The 19138-nt window shown below is 39.7% G+C and overlaps 1 long non-coding RNA gene across 4 annotated transcripts in view; it reads left to right on the forward strand.

Moving 5' to 3' along the window:
• Nucleotides 1–18570, forward strand: part of LOC144066754 (uncharacterized) — a 33706-nt gene extending 15136 nt beyond the window's left edge. Inside the window, exons 3-6 of one of the 4 annotated variants that reach the window (XR_013297716.1) lie at nt 2488–2581; nt 9907–10046; nt 18272–18353; nt 18422–18570. This is a non-coding gene — a long non-coding RNA (uncharacterized LOC144066754). Of the gene's footprint in view, nt 1–2487; nt 2582–2661; nt 3362–9906; nt 10047–18271 lie in introns of those variants that run through there. The other 3 variants (XR_013297713.1, XR_013297714.1, XR_013297717.1) reach the window with 3 other exon arrangements.
• The last annotated feature ends 568 nt before the right edge of the window (nt 18571–19138 follow it).

The following is a 19138-nucleotide window of genomic DNA, read 5'->3' on the forward strand; positions in this document are numbered from 1 at the left end:
TTCACTGTTGCTGTTCTTCCTTGCCTAATGAATCAGGGAATATTGCTGAATTCTGGACTCATTTGTGAATTAAGGGCTATACAAATAAACTTGTCTTGAAGTATTTCCTCTGGCAAAGAAAAGAAGAAGAAAAAAGATCATTATGTACCTGGGAATGAACTGAATTCAGCATCTCTCTCCAGTATTATACCACAATACAGTTAATCTTCTGTAATTATAAAGCTTTACAGACATTTACATATTAATCTGCTTGGCCGGGCACCATCAGGGTGTTCTAAATCAAGAGTAGAGGTTAATAGGCGGAAGAAAGCGAAGTAGAAAAGAAGGGGAGAAGATAAGGGAGATGATGGTTACGCAGCGAGAGCAGTCACTTCAGGTGCGGCTTTATCGGTGGCAGTGTGCGGCAGTGAGGACCTTTTCTTATGTAATCTGTGATTTTATTCAGCCGGCGTATCAGATGATTGTCTGAGAGAAGAAAAAAAGCCATTTTGAGGGGAGCGGAGCGCCATGAAAAGGATCGCCTCCCCGGCAGTTCACCCCTCCATGTCGAACCAGCCGCATGGCACCGAAGGTCAGCGGAATTATTGGAGGCGGCAGTGAGCAAGACAATGATACGGCCTTAACCCTCATTTAGAGGTGCCATTTTCCCACCTGACCCCTCCTGCTTGCTAAAGTGTTATTTTTCCATGTTATGAAATGTGATAGCTCTCTGGTGAAACAGGAGTCTCCAGTTAGCGAGGTAATGCAGCGACAGCATGCCCTGGGGGCCTCGGCACGCCTCGCATCGCCTTGCATTGCTTCGCGACAGTTCAATTGGAGAAAAAAAAAAGAAAAAAAACTGCGCTCTAACGGCACACTGGAGCCTGGAGATTGCCCACTTAGCTGAGATGATGATAATGTCGCTGTGAATTTCACCCAAACGTGTCATTTTGAAGCACGGAGGCCTGTGTCGTTCATGTGGTTGTGTATAGGTGCGTTCACATGAATGTGTGTGTGCGTGAGAAAGGGGAGTTTGAGCGCAACAGTGAGTGTGTGAGTTCGGCTGGAGTGTTCAGTGGAAGCATTTACAGTCAATAATTGATGACGAGCAGTGATTAAGTGGCCATGAAGATCATGTTCCTAATGCTTGTCCGCCAATTAAAAAGCTAACTTTTACCTGGTGGGTGTGGTGTTAATAAGTCAGGTGGAAAAAGAAAATCATAAATGGATAATGCCTCATTAAATTCCTATCATATTGCCATTAATGTAAAACGACACGAGACGGTAGCTGAATAATTCAGCGTTCTGTGTGCAATGTTGTATGTGAATCTGGACGGGATTTCTTTTTCCATTTGTGTTTTTCAACCCATTTGAGGGACTTGGCTTAATGGTTTGAAAAGAGGAAAGGCTATATGATTAAGAGATAAAGTCTTTAGATAAGTTGAACACCTTTCACTCTGGTACTCGTTTGTATAAACAGCACTAGAATGGAGTAAAAGTGGGCTGGCTCTTTTACTCCATGCTAGTGCTGTTTTATAAGTTGACTTTCCATTTTCTAGTTTTTTGAAGTAATGAAGACAAGCTTCCACATTTTGTCTTGTCTGAAACTGTAAACGGTTTAGTCAAGACATTTCTTCGCATCTCTGTTCTATACAAAGTTACGTCATTTCCAGTTCTGCTGCATCATATTTTCCCCTAATCACATATTCGATAGAAAGGGAGAGGAACGCAAAGCTTGGGATGGCACCAACCTTTCGTCAAAATATTGGTGCCTGGAGGGCAGCGTCAAGTAACGCTGGGGTTCATAGGCAGATTAAGAACCTGAGGTGTTACGCTGGTAAACTCAAGGAGAATCCACACCCTCCCACTCACAAGTTGTGGACCTACCGTTCAAAGCAGATGCCAACTTTCTGTGAATATTCATATTTTTTCACTGGTGCCTTGGATTTCAATCCATCTGTTTGTGATTTGTGACAAAGAACTAATCTGGTAACTTAAGCACAGTTAAAAATAGTTGGCTTTAGACTCTAGAACAAATTACTCAATGTATAATAAATCTCAACTGCAGTTGTTTCAAAACTTTGAGTTACCACTGTAGACTAAGGACATGTGAACACTAAGAGAGGGGGTGCATCTTTGCTGGCAATAAGTCAAGCTCATTGATCTTGAACCACCCTGACAAATGAGTGAGGCGTGCTTTAGACTAGGGTCTGCTGCACATATGCGGCGGAACTTCCGTGTCTCGCACAAGTCTCACACAAACATGATTGGGCATCGAGTGAAAGAGACAATTAGCAAGCACAGCTGACTCTTCAAAATGTCCTTCGTCATTCCCCCTCCATTTTTCTGTTAATAGGGGCGTGAGTCCCCGTTTATTAGATGTGATTATCCACCCAAAGCTGTATGTAGATTAGTTTTATTACATCCCCTCCAGAAGACCCCCCTCCCTCTATTTAGACAGAAAATGTAATTTAATGATGTAACTTAGATATAAATCTGCATTTACAGGGCCGGATTCCCACTCAAGCTCCAGTTGCGACATGTCGGCTGATTAAACTATCAGGCTGACAAGCCCGCCAGCCACACAAGAGGACAGGCAAAGGTACAAAGGGACCTCTTATTACAGAAAATCCCCCAGAATAGCCAACGGTGGGGATATGCTAATAACTTATTTTCAATCAGGGTCTCCACACAGACGTTGCAATCACAAAAAAAATCTGGCAGACCAAAACAGCCCAACTTGAGAAGTGTATACTCTCTGTATGTATGGCCGCAGTGTCTATATATACACAATTTGAAACACATCCACAGACACACTTATCTCAGCAATTCCCTTATCCAGCTGAATATGATGACTGGCTTTGGGAATGACCTCCAGGCAATAGGACAAGCCCTTTTTTCAGTGGTTGCCTCCCCCTCCTTTCAGTTTTCCTTCCACAAAAAGAACCCAGGAGAGCGGTGACCTTGCTGCTGGTCTGTTAGTGAAATGGGGCAACATCTTGTCACCTGCCGAACAAGCCCATTCGAAACTGGGTTTGTTGCCTTTGAAAGGCCGAACGATGGCTGGGCTGATAAGTAAGAAAAGATACGTCGGGGAATGTTTGTGCTTTTATTCAGAAAATTTAACAGGAAATAAAGGCAGACCTAATGGAAATTCAGCGGCAGGGGTGTGAAGCGTATTGTTACAGGACGCGTATGGCACCGTGGACAAAGGTAAAGGATCTATACACCACCATGGCTTTTAGTTGCCTAAATGATGACAACACACATTGAAATAAATAAATAAATAAGGCACCTAAAGAGAGCAGACCAAGGTCAAATGCTTGTGGTTCAAAACATCTATTCATTCTTAACACTCCCAATGGTAAGGCATATTCTATATAAAGAAAACCACTCCAATTCACAACTATAGGCAGTTTAGAGTCTTCACTGAAACAAACAGCCACATTTTTGAAATGTGGGGAGTGGCCAGAATAGAGAAAACCCACACAAATTTACACCCACTAGCCATAGCTGAGGATAGAAGCCTGAGCCTTACTGTGAAGCAGACGTTCTGACCACTTGTCCATCATTCTGCCTGGCCTAAAACAAGTACAGTACATATTTTTGACATGATTTACTAGTGAAAGATTATCATCAAATGAAAACGCACCCAAAGCTGTGATATCAGACTTCTAAGGACTTTAGGGTCAGGGTAAAAACTCAAATATTAGTTGCTTCTTGAATTGAATTGAATGCTTTTTATTGTCATTATACAAGTATATTGAGATTTGAAGCTTTCACCACATAGTGCACAAATAACAACAGACAGACAAATAAATCAATAAATAAGAACTGAATGAATAAGTAGTCCAAGTAAGGTCAGCAGAGTGGAGCGGGCTTGTTCAATATATAGTAATGATAAATAAAAAATCACAAAATAGTAATGATGATTAAATAATCATGAAATAGTCATAGATAAATAAGTGGTTAACATAATAAATAAGTAGTATTGTATATTGAGGTAGGTCTTGATTCCTGTCTGCAACCAGAGCTTGTTGTGGATTTGTTCCACTCCAATAGTAGTATAAGTAGTAGTAAGTGTTTTGCTCAAAGCAAAAAGTGTGACAACTCCTCCCCACAAAGTACTGCAGTTTTAGCGCAATCATGCAAACTAACAGACATACCAGCGGGTGACAAAAAAATACTGTCCATTCTTGGCGGAAGTAACAAAGCTAATGTCTGAATATGTTAATGATGTTCCTGAAGCCAATTAACTTTAAGAAGGTTTTGTTTTCAAAGAGCCCTGTCTGGGACAGGATTTAAAATTCATTATGTGCACAGAAAATACAAATCCACCCAGAACACATGCACACAGTCTGGAAATGTCTCCTTTTGTGGGTATTGTGTGTTTGTGTGCGTGAGCTCTCCAAACAAAAGCTGGCATCTCTCATGGTCTTGCACAAATGTTTTTTCTAATGTAAACCATCCTATAGGAGCATCTAATTAGCGGGCGTCAGGCTGCATGTGGCTGAGGAATCGCAGCCAACTGTCAGCTTTTCCTGATCCCCCCCCCAATCAGTTTGGGAGGAGAAGGGGTCCAGTTGAAGGAAGAACCAGCGAATGTTGCATGGGGGTGGCAATTAATGGCCTAAGGTACAGCCACTCGTTGGCCAGCCATGTGTGGTGATGCCCGGACCCCTCCCTGTTACGTGCGAGTGTCCTGTGGCACTTTTGGGGTAATTAGGCCCATAGATGCAACAGTAAATGACGAATGGAGGAGAGCATGCTGGGAAAAGTGTCATTAGCAAGAGGGCCTTGGTATATTCTCAAATACCAGCCGTGTCTCAATTAATTGCTGGGAGTGTTGTGTAGTGGAATAAATACATGCCTTTCTTTCGAAGCTAGTGGAGTTACTCAGAAAACAAGTAATAATAAATAAAAAGGCTCATGTCAATGGACTTGCGACTTATTCACATCGACCTTGAACTGTTCTCCGATCAGTTTCAAGGCAAAACAATATTCATTTTAAAACAGTCTTCATTGACTTCATTTGTGTTTTTTTAACGTTGGAGTTCATCTTACTATTTTTAGAACACCGACACAGCAATAATTTATAACCGCAGTGAACATTTGACCAATGATCTTCGGTAACACGAACGTGAACTATAGAGAAAATGATAAAAATTTCATCACCTTTTAATTTGATGTGCTTTGTTATTGATTGGAACCAAGTTTTTACAATGAATTGAAATGGCAAGTTCATTTACAATACTCAATAAAATACTCTACGATACACTCAGCCTTGAAATGAACAAACTCTCTACTCCTGAGTACCCAAACACCCCCACGGCCGCTATTTGAGGAAATACGATAAACAGGGCAGATTGGCTGGAAAGCCCCCAGGGTTGAAGATCCAAAGAAAGGTCACAGTGGCCCGGCATGGGCATCGTCATTAAAAAGGAAAAAAAAAACTTGCTCTAATTAACCATTGGAGGAAGAGTAGATGTTCTTGACTACAGAAATGGTGCCTTTACGACCTAGTCATGAATTAGGCTACATAAATAGCATCGAATATGACTTGAAAGGGGCACAGAGAGGGCATGAAAGGTAGCAGTGGAGAGCAAGTGAGGTGTTTCTAAACCAGTTCCCCTGATGTTGCTGATTAGTGCATGAAAACTATGATAGGAATGCACTGTTTCTTTTGTTGTTGTTGTTTTTTTCCTACCCCCATGTTTAAAATCCACGATTCACTTTGCATAAACAACAACAACAACAACAATAGCAAGGCAGGTTCTTCAGTAGAAGGCACACAATGAGCTCAAGGCTTGCTCATAACATCTCATTATAGTTAATGAGTGCTGTGTGTTTACAATGTGTAGCTCCATAGAGCTCACAGTGTTTACCCGTCCCCTCCTCTCAATGGAGATCACTCAGCACGCACACACACACACACCAAAAACAAAGGAGGATTTGTTTAGCCAAGGGCTGTGTTGCTTCCCATCTGGATCACAGTGCTCTATCGAGTTAGCATGAGCAGCCCCGGTTCAACAGGAATGCCCCCAATCAAAATGGATTACAAAACCAAACGATGATATTGGATCCAGGTTTCAAATGTGCACACTCAACCTCTAATTTGTTAGTATGTGCAGTGAAAAGTGTGAAATGCCGTGTTTGCTTTTGGACACATTTGTCAGTCAGTTGTAATGAATTTCAATAAAAAGCAAAGTATGTTGTGAGTTGTAAATATTATATTACCTATGATTATATTGCTCAAGTGGGATTGGATTATCAAGAAATGCGGGAAATACAATAACTGCCCACCTACAAACAGCTAATGATACAATTTTACTAAAAGTAAAGTAAAAGATTTCTTTCTTGAGCAACTCTATGAGAATAATTGTAGAGTATTTCTTAATTAACAGAGCTACTCAGTGTTGCAAATTCTGATTCTTATATTTGACCCCTCTGGCATCTAGGTTTAAAAGAATGTTTATTTAGTAAATGTTTTATATTTCTGGATCCTTTGTGTATTTGATGAAATCAAACATCTGTATTATGTCTAGTTACTGATCTCAATCTGTTTACCTGACTGTGAAGTCAAAACCAGGAAAAAGAAAAGCTGCCTGCTTTGCTTTTGTGTGTTAAACAGGTATGGAAAAACAATTAAAGTCAAAAACATTTTCCAGAACGGTACATCCCTGTCGGAACAACACATACCTGACTGAGTGCACGGCGCACCTATCTCCTAATTAAGCCAAATAACAGATTATCAAAACCTAAAATCCGTGAGGTGAAAGCTGCAGGAGAGTTCTGCATGATGTGCTCTCCTTCTTAATCACTTCTAAAGGAAGCGTGGCATTCCTGAGGCTGATTGAGTCCCACCGCCGGCACGCTCTAATCTCTCATTCAAATATCTTCTCAATCTCTTGGCAGTGTGGCACCAACGAGGGCATGTAACATCCAGGTTTTGAATAGCATTTCTTTTACAAAAAGGTCCCCCTTTGGGTACAATGCATGTCAGTACTAGAAAACAAGGGCAGATAGCACAGTGAGATGACAGCTGATTAACCTGCAATCAGTATATATATGTTTTTCTTTATTTTATATATATATATATATATATATATATATATATATATATACACATATATATACATATACATATATACATCATATATACATATATACATACATACATACAAATTTTACACATTTTTACACCCATAAATATTGGGAATATAAGCTATTACTAGTTATATATATATATATGTGTATATATATATATATATATATATATATATATATATATATATATACATATATATACATACATACACATTTTACACATTTTTTACACCCATAATTATTGGGAATATAAGCTATCACTAGTTTTTATGCATTCAACGATCACCTGCTGCAACCATTTAAAGTGACTTTACCCATGTGGTGATCCTGAGATTACAATTAGGGTAATCAGGGAAGTCTTGAATCATTACTACTATATTAGTTTATTTCGTGTATTTCAGTTGTTACAAATGTTCTCCGTTTGAAAAATTGAAGGATTTTCTACTTAAGAATAATAATTTAAAAATAAGCTATTTTAGTTCCCAAACTAACGAGTTTGTTTTGAATGATGAAATTCCCCATGAATACATGAACAAAACTTTTCTTATGTTTTTATTTTCGCAAACCATATCAAACATTGACGCAAAGCCTCAAACTCTCTTAGCTTCCACATTTATTCCGCTGTTTCTCTTTTAAGACTACAAATATATACAAAAGTCAATTAAAGCAAAGAAATGCAGACAGCACCAAGCCGTTGCTTTTCGCAACATGATTAAAACAAACAACCAAATAAAAACAAGCCACTGCATCACTTTCAATGAGCACTTCCCCTTTCATACTCCTTTGGTGTCCTGCTAAATTAGCACATGAGAGGCTATTTACAAGCCTGCAAAAAAAAAGTCCTCCATTTATTTATTTTTTTGTTGCGAAAGTTCAGTCCCATCCATCGCCGCAGTGGAACAAAATGAAAAGGCTGCCTTCAAACTTGTTGCGTGCAATTAAGCGCCGGCGAAAAAGACAGTCGGGGCAGTTTAACATTTCATAGGAGCTGTAATTATTCTTTAACTGTTGGGAAAGTGGCGTCCCCCAGGAACCAATTACTTGAAAAGCGCTCATCACACACGAGATATATACAAACAAATCCTTCATGCACAAAGTAAATGTTTAAACATTAAAAGAGATGAGTGGGGTAGGGATGGAGGGGTGGCAGCATTCAGTTTTGGTGGGAGCTAATTACTAATAAGAGCAGCAACCCCTTTGTGTTAGATAATTATGACACTAACGCTCACCTCAAACAACACACAGGAGTCCCTCGCACGGCTGCCCTTCTAGAACGATGTAAGTATAGAGGTGAAAGGTGATTGTATGTGTGAATGTATGTGCGGGATCGTGGCTTGTCCACATTTATTGGACATATGTAGACATTTTGCGAGTGCAAAGTTTGCGTGATGTTCTGAAATATCGGGGAACAGTAACAAAAATCCATGGCAACGCACTCGTAACCGAACAAACAAATTTAAATTAACTTGGATGAATATATACAGACACACTCAAACATATGTTTAATGTAACTTTACACAAAACTGAATTCTAATTTTGTTTTAATTTTTTTTACCTTCGTTCTGGCTGGGTTAGCTGTTTGCCACGCCTCCACCCACCCTCACGTTCGCTATCGATGGGCTGTTTGCTGTTGTATTCCCTTCAAAATATTCCGAAAATGATGCACACAAATGTCCTCAATAGGATAACGCACGACCACTTGCCAACGAGAAGTAGTCTTGAATGAGCGATCGCAGGAGCTAACAGGCTAAGGAAGGAAAAGCAGGAAATGCAACACCTCAGCCTACCCACGTATTGATTGTGGGTAATGAAGTTTTATTCTGAGAAAGGGTGCCATTGGCTATCGGTGTTGTGTGCACGAGTATACTTCATTACCCAGAAAGCCCTCTTTTTGCCCGCACATGCGCATTGTACGTTTTCTGGTCCATGTGTAGGCGAAACTCGTTTGAAGAAATCATTCAGTGCTCATAGATATATGTTATACATGAAATAGATGCGGCAAAAAAGTCTTGGCCACCTGGCTTTCTCGCATCTCGAAATTTTTCTCGTATCTAGAGCGAATTATTTGCTCGAAATTTTCCTCGTATCTCGAGCATCTCGTAGGTAGAGCTGTTCGTATGTAGAGGTACCACTGTATATTAAATGATTTTTGCTTTTTTGAGCCTCCCGTTTGTGCGCCATTTAATATACCCGGGAATATTAAACGGCAACTTAGCTTTTTTGGCAAGATTTGTATGGTGTTCATGGGGCATAATTATAGATACTTAAGTTCATTAAAATTCCAAGTGGGACTTTATTCAGCAGTAAGTAGTTTTAACCTGAGCAATAAGTAGTTTTAGTCTGCAAAATGTTGATGCACCCCGTCACGGCATAAAGAGTGCGTAGTGGATCGTACCTTCCCGTTTGTGGGCCATTTAATATATCCCTGCCGTTTAATATACTTAATATTAATTTAATATAATTAATATTAAATGGGGGGTATATTAAACAGCAAAATACGATAAGGTATTTTCATCTTTTTACTTTCAATTTTTTGAGCAATAAAAAAGCATTCATCCCGTAGTACTGGCTTTTTTTTCCTGACAAAGTATACATGGACTTAAAATATGCTTCCTTGAAAAATGAAAACTAGTTCAGTTGTGGGTGTGGTTGGCGTGCAAAGACCAAATTCTCATTTGCTGTCACACTGCCGCATCAAATGTATGGACTTTATATATTGAAATGTTTTTAAGGGGTGCCATTCATAAAACATACTTGAATGAATGTATTTTTTTTCTGAGAAGAATAAAGTTGCATTTTTTTTTGTCCATGGCTGTCTAGGATTGGCTCCTGCACCCCTTGTGAAGATGAGCGGGATAGAAAATGGAACGCAAAACATCTCTCTTGCTATGGCGATGTACACACTGAATGTTTTTGTCATGCACTCTTAAGCCCTTGTCATATTGCCTGAAAGGATGAAAGTAAGTCTCTCTTCTTTAAAATGGCAACATTACCATTTGTAATCAGCCTTCATTTAAAGCTGTGTGTTCCTTTGTGCACTGAGGCTGCGTTTCCACTGCCAAATTCTCACTTAACACTGAATAAGCACGTTAGCCAATAAATTAGCAGTAGTAACATAAAAAAAAGACTGTGTAGTTGTTGATCAGAAACAAAGCTGTCTCCAAATCCCATTTGGGCTGAGAGGCAGCCCCGATATGGAAAGTTACCAAAAATAGTGTTAATACTGCTAATAGGATGTTCCACTCTAAATAGGAGGCTCATGTTAATACCCAGATTTCCATTCACGGCTGAAAATTGTAGTTTTAAATTACACTTTAATGCTGGAGATTTTTAATAATCATATAAAAAAGGGGAAAAAATCCTTCAAAGCAACACACACACAAGAAAATACTTCTGAAAGGAGCCGCTGCCTCCCTTTGTCAGCCAATTACTATGCAATCTCTTTCTTATGACTGAATAGCTCACTGTTAGCAAATAATGAAAAGGCAATTATGGCAAAGCTGTGTTCATATTACCCTCTTCATTTTATGCGGGCTGTAATTATTGTCAATCCTGGAGGCTTACTCTAGCATGTAAGAGGCAGCAGGGAAGAAAATGGAGTGGGCTGGTGCATGGCAAATTGGAAATGTCACAGCTACCTACTTTTTTTTATATCAGCGCATGTGTATGTGTGTGTCCCAGCATGCACTGCAAACGCACGGAGGTGTCCATTAGCTCACACACACTCACCACTGGGGTATTTTATTTACACATTACCGCTGAAGCGCACGCACACACACAGGCGTAAATACCCGTGCACAAAATGATGTGTGTTTTGCAGACTCTTCACCTCAAGCTGTTGAGGCGGCAAATAAATAGATAAAAGGTGAGATGAATCGGGCACACAAATGCACACCCAACATTCCTTTTGTCCCCCCCACCCACCTCCTTGAAAACAATGACTCCCCAAAGACCGCCGGTTTTCTTCCCCTGCCAGCAAAGTGGTGGATATATTCCTTTTGCTTCGGCCCTCATTAGCTGTCTCCATGCTGTTCAGTAATGGGGAGTGGCACATAAATGATTCCCTTTATAGAGCTTGATGTGGCACACTGAGAGGAGAGGACCATAGCCTCTGTGTGGACAGCACCCCCTTACATCTTCCACGCGAGGAATGGAATAGTAGGTTAGGGATATTTTAGCGAGGCTTTAAAGAGGCTATGAGTGAATGGCAGAGAAAGCATCTGTTGACATTCACTCGAATGGGTTTCTTTTATTTGAGACAATAAGGGGGTATCTACATTGGACAGAACTTGAGAGGATAATTATGTGAGAACTCTACGGAGTGGGGGTCTATTTTAAAGAATTGATTTTGCTTTTACATGAATTGAAGCGTCAATATTTTTCATCTTATGAAATCAGATTGAATTGAAATGAAACACATATTAAACCACCAGACTTAATGACATATTTCACATTTAAAGGGAGAGTCAGAAAACTGTTGATGTTGCTGTAGTGCACAGTAAACATCTAAAGCACAGGGATCAAACAACAGTCCTTTGAACCAATGCATAAAATTCAATTTATAATTCAACCCAAAACTTCAGGAAGTTCACAAACAAAAAAAGTCCACAAAGAGAAACACACCTTAAAACAATCCACTGACAACAACCAAAAAGAATGGAGATAACTCTACCATATTTTGTTTATTTAAAAGACAACAGGCCAAAAGTTTATTACAGACTGCTGTTATCAATTCCATTTTGAGTCAGTCACTAAAAAATTAGAAAATATTACCTAATTTGACCAATTTAATAGAGCCCTGATTTAAGTGCCTTTACCCTTGTCAATTAACGGTTTAATGATGTATTCCCATCTATCGTTGCATCTGTTATTGGCCGTAGTGTAATTGGACAGAAAACATCATTATCACTACAGAGAAACAAACTGATTTTCACGAGTCCTGGAGGAACTTCAACGTGTAAATACCGTCTATTCTTTCCCCCAGCGTGTAAAAAAAATGTTTCTAGAGGTTTATTAATGTGCAAATAGGTGGAAGCCCCCCACTCCCGCATACCCAAACGTGTGCACAGTGGCGCAGAGCTGTTTAAGGAGAAGAGATTCACAAATCAGTTGGCGTGGAACTATAAGCCCGTGGCTCTTGTACTCTCTCTCTCTCGCTCCCTCTCCCTCTTTCTCCACCAGGGGAACCACTGGAAGTACTTAATTCTCTTTCCTCTCTTTGCCAATGTGTGTGCATGCAAGTCCATTACCTGCTCAAACAGTGTTTAGCCACTCGGTATAGCAATGAATCAAGTTCGCAGCAAAGGCTCTAGAATAAAACAGAGTATTTTTCTCAGTGTTCAGCCAGCAAAGTGATCACGTCTGGGAGTCTGTAAACATTATCCTGAAAGATCGTAAAAAGAGGATGAGGATTGTTAAAAGTGATTTTTTTTTTTCAAACATTCAGGGCCCATAATCGTAAAGGTAAAATATTCTGATTTGGACGGTGAAACTCACTGTCGTTCTCCAGCAGGGTCAGGGAACTATGGTATGGCTATTTGAAAATAAGAATTGTTTATAGCTCGTTAAAGGTTACCGTCCCCTGTACTAAACCATAGTTAAGTCAATTAGGGTAATTATTCAAAGATATCTGTAGATAAACATTTTCTGACTTGCTTGAATGGGGAGCAATGCTACAAAATGAACAGAGTATTGATGTGTGCACACTGCTTTTTGGTAAAAGTACTTCCTATGAATGCAAATGGGATTGGTAGCTTTCAGAAGCTGATACACAAGTCTGGAAATGGAATGTGCTTCTGAAACGCAGAAAGACGAGTGGCTCGCTTTATCTCATCTCCTTGGTGTTTTTTCCCCCACTTCGGCCTTCAAGTCAATATGAGTTTGATCTACGTGCGTAAAGTAGAACGGTTTGATTGGCTTCATGTGGTGTTACAAAGGATTTTTCACTTCATTTCATTTTTTCTCTTTATTTTTGAGTGGATTTTAACAAGCGTTTAAGCCAACAGATCTAAAAAATAAAAGGAATGTGGTTCATGCTGGGCCTGTTTTACAGAATATTGATTTCAGTCAAGACCTCTGAGTCCACAACCTCTCAATGATTGCTGATAGCTATAAATCAAAGATGACGTTATGATTCTTTGTGTGTCTGTGTGAACAAACTGAGAAACTATGCAGCATGTTTACCTCCAGAAGATCTCATATTCGTTGAGATTTTATTTTTACATTATCCAGATTGTACAGAAACAGAACAAAACCCAAATCCATTCCATCTTTCGGACCAATGTCTCAATGTATCACAAACTGTGTAACAAGACTAGTTTTTTTACTCACTTTCTCTCCACTTTTTACCTTTTTAATTTAGTTTTATTTGTGCAATTACTAGAAAGCAAAACAAAGGCAAATAAACTAAAAAACATTCTGCCTCACAGGATGTGTCAGATGTATTCTGGCTGGTCCAGCAGTGTTATAGAATGTGAAAACAGGTGGTCAAGGGTTGCTTTTACAACACTAAATGTTACGCACCTCATTCATTGCCAATGTACTTTTATTTCAGTGTCAACTGTGCCTACATATCGTTGCAGAAGTAGAGGGTAGCATGTACGAAACTGACAAACAGGAGTCGCCAATGTGTTTTGACACTGTCACTACAAGCTATTTGAATTTATGAGCACACTAGGTAGCGTGCATGCTCATGTGAACTCGATCTAACTATGCGGATTCTCTATTTTTGCACCGTGTATGATGGACGGCAGCCATTTTGGCTCGATGGCAACCTTGCGTTTATTTAGAGCTGTCTCTCCCCTATTTCTGCCCGTTAGGGAGAATGCGCTCGAGGGTGTACGTGACTTTGAAGGCCATCTCATATGTGATTGAAAGGCAAACTTGGCATCTCTTCCCGGAGAGCCCTTTGTAAACATTGTCTCTAGTAGGTAGAAGAGTTAATGGCTGTGGCAGTTTGATGAGTTACCGTAATTACTCGAATATAACGCGCACTCGAAAATAACACGCAGGTATAACTTTGGGCCAAAAAAATCTGGAAAAACGCAGTACTCGAATATAGTGCGCACCTAAAATTTCCCGCTGACGAAAATCAGAAATCTTACCTTTTTTTCTTCGTTTCACGATTGTTTTGTTCAAACAAATTTATTCATTAGAATCCTTCAAATGAAAAGTTCCTCTCTCTCTTTGTCTGTCCTCTCATACATCTCTTCGTTGAGAATCCTATCAACGTCCACGCTTCCTTCATCCACTTCCTCTTCCTCCCACAACACATCATCCGATTGGCTTTACGAGATGACGTAAAATCCGTGCGTCAAAGTGAGTTTGACAATGCTTTTTTCGATCGAAAATTTGTAATTTATTTTAGTTATTGATTATAACACTGAACTGAGAGAGGGTGAACTGAGACGGGTACGAGGCTAGAGGGGGGCAGTGGTGGTCTCGGCTTCACGAGATGACGTAAAATCCGTGCGTCGGCTCTACGAGATGACGTAAAATCCGTGCGTCAAAGTGAGTTTGACAATGCTTTTTTCGATCGAAAATTTGTAATTTATTTTATTCAATTCAATTTCAATTCAATTTATTTGGCAAGAAAAAGCACCAGGCTAAGGGCCATGTAACAAGACAAAAAAAAAAAAAAAAAAAAAAAAAAAAATGTTTTTGATTATAACACGCACTCCCAACTATTGGAATTAATTATTTTGCAAAAACCTGCGTGTTATATTCGAGTAATTACGGTAATTTTTACTTCAGAGTAGCGCTCATCGGGAATATGCATGTTCATCCAAGCAGGCCTGTATGAACGCATACAATTATTTTCAAAAATTCAATATTAGCAAGTTTTGACTGCATTGTTCTTCATGGCACTTATCATCACTTTAGAGACATTTGATTATATCCATGTTCTTAGACCAGTGTACTGTATTATTAATCGCAACAAAAGTGTATTTTTCTGTCCATGCCTGATCACATACACCAGTTTTGGGTCATGGTGGACCAGTCCATCAAAAAGATAGGCGTAACTAGCGGCCGTTTCTGCTATCAATTCCTGTGGATAAAAGGCAGACGTAAACTATTTCACTCAGGGGGTTTAAATTGTGACGCAAGGTAAACCGCTGATCTTGCGCAGGTGCTCACGAGGCACAGGCAGATTTACACGCAACTACCCAGACAGGTCGCAGGTCAGCGGGTTTCATCTGCTGGTCCGGATTTAGACAGTTATGAAAATAGGGCCCATGGAAGTTACTTTGGTTAATCAGGGGTTTGCGAAACACAATAAATAATCAATGCATAGTTGTATGGAAGTATAATGCTTATACTATTAAAAGAAAATATGTTATTAATATTCTAAAACAATATTTGCTTTGTATTTTTATATTATGAACTCCAGGCATAAACATCACGGACCTACTTGTTCGCAATTTGAGATTTAATGTATAGTCATCGTCTCCTCGAAATATGAGGGTGTCCCATGAGCTTTGAAGTTAAAATACTGTGGCAGAAATATAGGACCGGTCTTCAGATGCTGTGCCACAGGCAGACAGGAAATGCTTTGTTTCCCCCTTTCCTTTCTTTAAAAAGAAGCTTTTATACGAATATTTAATAAAGCCTGTGGATCTGGTGAACAGGTGGCAGGGCTTAGCTCTCCCCTGCTGTACTAAATCAAACTTCCCCCATCATATTTTAGCATCACAAAGCAAAATCAACTCATGGCCAAAATGTCTTTTCTGTTGCGTAATGACAAGCACACCCTGGTCGAGTTTGTTTAAAATGAAGTTCAGTAACTGGACGACAAGTTCTACCCACTGTGCTATGACTTTCTCAGAGGTGAAGTCAGTATTGATTGAGATTTTGGGGCCCTAAAAAGTTATGGACACTTGGACTATGGACACATGGTTGCCCGCCCCCCGTAACCTGATGCCACTACCTCAGCAGTTCCCCCTGTCCCTCGACGTGGACAAATGAGTGGCGGCTGCCGTTTGTGCAATCCGTTCATCTTTGTCGTGAATACTAACACTAATGTGAACATTAGCGCTAACATTAGCCACTGTTCTCATTCCATCGTGTCGGAACCCAGCCAGAGTTGAGAGGCGATAGCATTCTCATGATGATGACCCAGCTTAGTGTGATATGAGTGACTGTATTACGTTAATTGCAGAATGTGCAGTATCGTAAACAGCTGACAAGAGGATGCCCTGTGAGTTACATTTTGGCTGTTTACGGCCTCAGACAAAAGTAAAACTTAATAAAAATAACAAAATAAAGAGTGTAAAGAACTACATCTACTATCAATAGTTACCATTAGGGTTACACATCTATTTGGGTAATCATTTAAACGAACCTATTACACATACAGTACAGTCCCAATACTTTTACGAAAACCATCACAACCACCACTAGTAACAGTGGTAGCAAAGTTAATATTAGTTCTACACTACATGATATTAGTAGTATAGCATTCATTTTATTAGCAGTAGTAGGTATAATTTAGAGTGGATAGCTTATTAAAAAAAGTATGAAGTGCAACATTATTAAATTGCCAAGAACATTATTTCCATGTAGAAATCCATTGTACTACATTCTTGTTCATTGTGTTCCTCTACAGCAAATCCCCACCCACCAACCCTCCACCTCTTCTTCTCTTTCTTGTAATTACACTATGTTTCCTTTTCGCAATGTGCATACCTAGAATTAGCAAATGAATGTTTGAACCACGGGGAACCTCAGCGTTGTTGAACGTACCCGCCTTACCATCACATAGTTGCTAATGACCTTTTGCTGAGCTGGCATCTTTTAAGTGTTATCACTTGAGTGTATGTTTTAAACGTGTTGCCCTCCCTTTTTGTATGCCTCAGGAGATTACAGTAACGACGGCAATTAGCCCCATCTCATTAGCTAGTGAAACTCCAGAAAGTCACACAAATGAGGGAACTGCTATAATCTGACACTCCTGCAACTCAAGTCTGTGTTTATGTACTTTATGTGTGTGCGCATGTAGCGCTCGATCCTTAATTACCAGTCTGATAACACACCACTGCCTATGCATGCGCACACACATCTGCACACACCCACTTCGAAAACATTGCTTTTATCCTGATCATTAATGATGAAACCATTTTAGTCGTATATGTACCTCTTAATTTTAGTGTTCTGTGAAAAATCTGAAGTTGAATGCGAAAGTGACATGCTGTTACATTTGGACCAGTGCCTTAAATGTATTTATTTTCATTTATCCAGATTTTTAGGCCACGCTAAAACTGAGCTATAGTCCGTCACAACTGGCACAGACTAATAATAAATTGGCTCATCAATGAGCTACGCTAAAAACATACATCTTCCTTGCATTATACTTGTTCTATGTTTGATAGGATACATGCATTTTGTAGATCATTTGTAGATGACCTTTAAGATCAAGTTAAGAGAAGTACATGGCTAGATCCCTTCGGCAAGTGATCTGGCGTTCGGACTGGCGATGTGGCTGTCTATATTGAAACCGTCTTGCTCCATTTGATGCGTGTTCTTCCACACAACAAAGATAATAAAGGAGAGTTATATGCTCTCTGTAAACAAACAGACACAGCCAAAAACTGTTTACGCTAAAATGCTGGGGCAGTTTTCACGATCAGCCCTTTACCCGTTCATGTAACTTTTAAACCTCTTCTTCAGCTTGGTCTCATTAGGTCAGGATTAACAGGGGATTATTGTAGCCGCAGGACAGTCTCTCTTTAACACAAATATCTGCACGAGATGTAGTGTAATTTCATTTAACGCCTCCAATGAGTCGAGCCTTCAGCAGCTAATCAAGACAAAAATGGCTCATGGCTTTAATAGCCAAGACACTTGGGCATGTTTATTTATAGTCCCCATTGGTACGGCATTAAAACAGCCTGCAAGTAGTGTAATTGGTTATTTTGCTTTTGCCGCAAAGTGTATAATAAGGAGTTGCTCAAGTTTATTGTGGTGGAAGTCATTGAGGATGATTTTTTATATTATATTTTCCCTTTTGAGCTTTGCTTTTGCAATGGACGACTGTTGCATATCCGAGAAGCATGAAACCGCTGCTGGATCATCGCCACACTTTGTCACCTCAAAATACGAAACAGTTGAAATATGGAACTCGTGTCGGGGACTAAATTGACACCTGTGTTATGTTTTTTTTCTTGTTTTGTTTACGCATTTCACAAAGCAGGCATGGAGGCCTGCAGTGGAGACGCAATCCGGAGTACACATCACAAACGGAGCAACAGGGAAGACTGCCGCCTGCAAAAGTGACACAAAAATGACTGGTAATGACTACATTGTTCCTCTCTCACCAGCCCTTCTTCCATCGCGGCAGGTGGGGACGCCGTCGTTAAAAAAAGCTGCGGGCGCACAGACGTCACTTGGAGAACTTGAGTTCAGGAAGTTAAAAGAGACGCATTTCTTACCCCCGCCCCGATCCTGTTATGATGTTTCCCCTGCTCGTCGGAGCACAACGGTGTTGCATTCCAGGTGAAGTCGTGTGACTGTGACAGGCATTCCAAAAACGTTGAAGCACAAACAGGTAGCTTTCTGAAATGCACTTTTCCCTCCCTCGCAAACATACTTTCAAGAATCGTGTTCAACACATAAAGGCTCCTGTTGGAAAAAAAAATAGACGCAACTTTACGTAAAGGACACTAAATCTCTATTTGTTTCCTTGTAGGAATTCTCTGATTAATACAGTGTTAGCATAATCAAAATTTTATTATATTTCAGCAATTTTGGTTACACTTTGATGTTGACCACATCAAAACTTCTGTAATGCATTGCTTTGTTTACAGAACCTTGGATGAAGTGTTTTAAAAATGGATCGGTATCAGTTGCAGCTGAGTCAGTCTGTCAGCATCAAAAGTCGATGTAAAGGTAAGGAATTTTTCAAATGTCTTTTTGAACTGATGAATTAAATAAAAAAAACAAACAAATGCCATTCGACCAGGTTAATGTAGGAATCTAAATACATTTTTTACTTTTAGGTGAATGATTTATTTCCCAAATTATTTGACCAAAGAAATTTAAAACGTTTACAAATGTG

This window comes from Stigmatopora argus, chromosome 2, assembly GCF_051989625.1.
Source record: "Stigmatopora argus isolate UIUO_Sarg chromosome 2, RoL_Sarg_1.0, whole genome shotgun sequence".
Classification (NCBI taxonomy): Eukaryota; Metazoa; Chordata; class Actinopteri; order Syngnathiformes; family Syngnathidae; genus Stigmatopora; species Stigmatopora argus.